Raw genomic sequence first — 5,437 nt, 5'->3', positions numbered from 1 at the left:
AACTATAAGTTTTAGGGGTGTTATAGTTAGCTGGACAATTCACTCATACAAAACCATTGAAATTGCTCCTATATAGTTAGTTGTACTAACTATATTTCGCGCACCCGTAATCCACTGCTGATGATGTCACATATTAGATCATTCATGACATGGTCAGTGACATCACTGATGACATCTCAAATGACATCACTGATGGCATCATCCATCGCTTTGCCTTTCCTTATAATAGGCGATAGCGATGTTAGCGACTGCTGTCAGTCGCTAACGGGTTGGATACGCCCACTTTGTATGTCATTAGCAATAAATATCGCTGACATGCAAAGCGGGCCCCAAACTGCTCGCTATCGCCTACAAGCTGTCTCTAACTGGTGTTAGCGACAGCTTGGTAATAGGGCGAGGGAATTATCGTCGCTTAGCGGCCGGAAACGATAATTCAATATCGCCACCCTTGGTAATATACCCCATTATCCTGGATGGGCACTCTTCCAGTACAAAACCTATACTAGAAATGGATCAGACACCTTTCCACTGAGGTGCAAAGGGGTGTGGGGGTGGGGATGTGGTGTGGTGTGGTGTGATGTGGTGTGTGTGTGTGTGTGTGTATATATATATATTTAAGCAGCCCTATTGTGTGCCAGCCACTAGGGGGAAGAGCAGATCAGTGGCATATTTTAGTGGGCATGGCCCTTTCCTGCTCTCTCCATGAGGTTCTGTAAATCTGATCTTGCCCTGTGAGGTTATGGTTCCGTCACGATTTTGGTGATGTTGTACCATATTTAGTGAGTTCGGCTAATAGGGAGTGAATTTGTCACGTTAACTAGCGAGTTCATTACGTATTCAGAGACTTTGTCTCGAATATGGGTTCCATTTTGTTCGAGCCTCCATTTTGTGTTGCCATCACGTAGGCCGATGAATGAGGTCGAACGAATAAAGCGGCCTGGCCTTTACGTACTAGTACACATTAACTAGGTCCTTTCTTGACTTTAAGGTGAATTGTAAGGACCTGACTCCTTCACCTGAAACTGACCTTGCTAAGCCAATTTCCCTGGTTTGATCGTTGTCTGAGATTGGCAATCAATGTTCAGGACATCGTTAACTTTTAGTCTCCTTACACATGCCTTATCTTGCTCGTTATCTGTCATTGTTTCCTTTCTATGCTCTTTCATTACATGCATTGTGCTTTCAATTATGGGTTTGTCCGGCTTGTGGAGATTGAATTTGGGACATTCCTAATAATTAACTTTGGGTTGGGTTATTGCAAACTGAGCTTTCCGTCATGTGATACTTTGTTTGAGAATGTACCTTATTGGTTAGAATTTTGCGCAGTGGGCGTATGTTTATAATGTGAATATTGTGTATAAAAAGAGATGTTTCGTTTTACAAAATTGAGCAGTCTCCTGAGAATTTACACCGTGATGTACTTCTAGGATCACTGTTACTAGCTGCAGCTAATAAATTTGGTCTTTGACGCCACCCAGAAGTATTCTGTGTCTCTGTATACCAAGACAGGTGAAACCGAAGACTTTGGGTGTGCCCCTGGTGCCGCTGGGTTTAAAAGCCCGGTTCTTCATCCAGCAACCCAGCAGCTTTGATTACTGCGATGTATTGTATGTAAATCTGGGTGGAAAAGTCATACAAATTGCATTCCAATTGAGTAACCTTTTCCATATGAACGAATGCATCGTTTTGCACCTATGTGAAATGTAGGTGTGCCACAGGATTACTGAATCAGGTGCATGTTGTTATCTTTTAAATGTTGGACAATAAAAGTATGTAAATAAACTGAAGTGTTTCGGTCTAGTATCAGGGCCAACAGTGATTTGCCTATGGCTGGTCTTCTAGAGCTATATTAGTGTGCAAAATGATAGAATGAAACCCTGAGTAACTTCCAGTGGTTTGGTTTAATGAAAGCATTCAAGCCATTCCTTTTGTGTTTTTCAAAGTGAAGCGCCTTACATCTGACTGGCGTGCCCAGATGCGGGTTCCATGCTTGCTATGGTATTGGACTCAAGCTGCACATGGGTGATGAGCCCCAAAAGTACGAAATTGGTCTGGAGTTGCTTATTTTCCCGCCTGGAAAGGACCTGGGCCGGCAGTTCCATCCGCACTGTTCTTATTGGAGCATTGCCAAGACTTACCTGTATGCAGCTGGATTCTGTCTGATGTGTCAAAGTGGGCAAAACAAAATGGACTGGAATACAGCCCGCGTAATTAACAATGGACAATACTGATTCAAGCACTCCACCCATCACTGTTTGTTTCTACAGGGAAGGTAGTCATCATTTACTACTTGCCTACTGCTTGACGGTCTACAGATGGGATTGATTTCATTTTTCACATATATTCTAATTCTACTTTAGTTCATTTTATCTTTCTCATTTCTTCTTGTAAGTTTTATTTTTCTTTTGTGCTATATAATGGAAGATAAGTAAAAGCTATTTAGCCCATGGGTCCACTTTGGCAAATGAGTGTCAGACTCTTTTTGCAATCACATACATTTGTGTGCTGAGGCTTTCAGCCACACCAAGTAGATGTCTCTTTTGCCCTAAGGCAGTGAAACTTACCTACTTAACTCCAGATTAGATGAAAGAGAGAGATGTCCCATAACCTCTCCATCAGCCTTCTATGATGCAGTGTTCTTAAGGGTTGAGCTAGCAGACCTTCCAGAAACAGACAGACTTTTGGTTTACTTTGGCCATAGACCCCCCACACTCCCCCAACTCACCCACTTGCTTAACCCTCTTACAGTATACAAAATGAAGTTACCATATTTAGTTGGTATATGTATATATATACACACACACATACTACCTACTGGCAATAGCCAGTAGGTATATATAGTTAGGACCTAGCTACCATAGGAAATCTGCAACATTCTATTGGGAATAACTTTGGCGCCGGTTGAGGAATTTGCGTGTCATTTTCCCAAAATTTAGGCCAGCTCTGCTCCGCTTCTTCCCTGGAAGTTTCGGGGGGATTCGTCATGCGGAGGCCGAGAAAAAAGGGGGGTCCCAAAACGTGTTTTCCCCATGTTAATTTCCATAGGACGAATAGACAAGGCTACAGCCCGAACCGCTGAATGGAATTACACCAAACTTAGCAAACTTGTGGGGACTGGTACGCAGAAGTGCCTTTTCCATATTTGGTGAAAATTGCTCCAGTGGTTTTTATGAAAATTATCTTCAAAAACACATATATATCCGGGCGGAGCCTAACCACACATCTCATCGAGAGATCTGATTGGCTGTCAGCACTTCGTCCAAGAAGTGTTGGCAGCCATCTTGGGACCAATATACATGATAGCACCTCATTAAAAAGCATTGTAGTTAATAGTTACATTATAAATCATTTGTTGATGGTACCATACTCATGTTAGGAATTGTGGTATGTTCTAAGGTGATTTTACCATGTGAGTCTGACATTCTCAGTAAAACATGTGCATACAACAAGGACAGAGACTGTCAGTTGATTCCTTTGTGTTCTACTGCAACCTCCTAGAGTGTTCTAAAGAACAACTAGAGCACTAACAGTCCTACTTATTACAAAGGTATGGCACACCTGAAGCCATCTTGATTGGAATGAAGTGGTAACTCCTAAAACATTTAATTTAAAAAAGAACAAAATGAGGGGGTATATTTTGCCATAGAAAGTATGATTAGTGTGGCAGAAAAAAAAAATGTGGGCACATTTTGAGTGACTTCTCAAATCCTCTTCTATTTCATTAAAACATTCTGACATGCAGTCTCCCAAGATGGCCACCAGAGACAAAAGAGCCCAAATGTAGCCCAAATATTACCCAGATGTAGCCCAAGTATAGCCCAATGACAGAATGTCCCAGAGTGTTCTAAAGAACAACTAGAGCGCTAACAGCCTTACTTATGACAAAAGTATGGCACACCAGAAGCCATCTTGATTGGAATGAAGTGGTAAGTCTGAAAACATTTAATTTGAAAAAAAGGAACAAAATGAGGGGGTTCATTTAGCCATAGAAAGTATGATTAGTGCGTCAGAAAGAAAAATTAGGGCACATTTTGAGTGACTTCTCAAATCCTCTTCTATTTCATAAAAACAATTCTGACATGCAGTCTCCCAAGATGGCCACCAGAGACAAAAGAGCCCAAATGTAGCCCAAATATCACCCAGATGTAGCCCAAGTATAGCCCAATGACAGAATTTCCCAGAGTGTTCTAAAGAACAACTAGAGCGCTAACAGTCAACTAGGTCCCTCGCGCTCAGGATTTGGTGAGCGTCATCTTGGGTGGGGTAGGAAACGCTGGACACAACAGCTAGGCTCGTCCCTGTTTTTAATTATCCCGTTTTTGGCATTTTACTTTATTTCTTTTCTCACCGTTATCCCTGGTTTTTAAAGTCCCCGTCCGCATTCCTGCTTGTAAATTGGCTCCTCACTGCCACTTCGGCGGGCCGGTCCCTCGCGCTCAGGATTTGGTGAGCGCCATCTTGGGTGGGGTAGGAAACGCTGGACACTTCCGCGCTCTAGCAGTCAGGAGGACTGGCTAGAGACTGATGACGGGATGTGCTTATAAATAGAACAGGAGGTAGGCTCTCCTTGCTCTTGCTAGCACCACAACAGCTAGGCTCGCCCCTGTTTTTAATTATCCCGTTTTTGGCATTTTACTTTATTTCTTTTCTCACCGTTATCCCTGGTTTTTAAAGTCCCCGTCCGCATTCCTGCATGTAAATTGGCTCCTCACTGCCACTTCGGCGGGCCGGTCCCTCGCGCTCAGGATTTGGTGAGCGCCATCTTGGGTGGGGTAGGAAACGCTGGACACTCCCGCGCTCTAGCAGTCAGGAGGACTGGCTAGAGACTGACGACGGGATGTGCTTATAAATAGAACAGGAGGTAGGCTCTCCTTGCTCTTGCTAGCACCACAACAGCTAGGCTCGTCCCTGTTTTTAATTATCCCGTTTTTGGCATTTTACTTTATTTCTTTTCTCACCGTTATCCCTGGTTTTTAAAGTCTCCGTCCGCATTCCTGCTTGTAAATTGGCTCCTCACTGCCACTTCGGCGGGCCGGTCCCTCGCGCTCAGGATTTGGTGAGCGCCATCTTGGGTGGGGTAGGAAACGCTGGACACTCCCGCGCTCTAGCAGTCAGGAGGACTGGCTACAGACTGACGATGGGATGTGCTTATAAATAGAGCAGGAGGTAGGCTCTCCTTGCTCTTGCTAGCACCACAACAGCTAGGCTCGTCCCTGTTTTTAATTATCCCGTTTTTGGCATTTTACTTTATTTATTTTCTCACCGTTATCCCTGGTTTTTAAAGTCCCCGTCCGCATTCCTGCATGTAAATTGGCTCCTCACTGCCACTTCGGCGGGCCGGTCCCTCGCGCTCAGGATTTGGTAAGCGCCATCTTGGGTGGGGTAGGAAACGCTGGACACTTCCGCGCTCTAGCAGTCAGGAGGACTGGCTAGAGAC

Source organism: Lissotriton vulgaris, chromosome 3_2 (genome assembly GCF_964263255.1).
Source record: "Lissotriton vulgaris chromosome 3_2, aLisVul1.2, whole genome shotgun sequence".
In the NCBI taxonomy this organism is placed as follows: domain Eukaryota; kingdom Metazoa; phylum Chordata; class Amphibia; order Caudata; family Salamandridae; genus Lissotriton; species Lissotriton vulgaris.
This window is presented reverse-complemented; position numbering follows the sequence as displayed.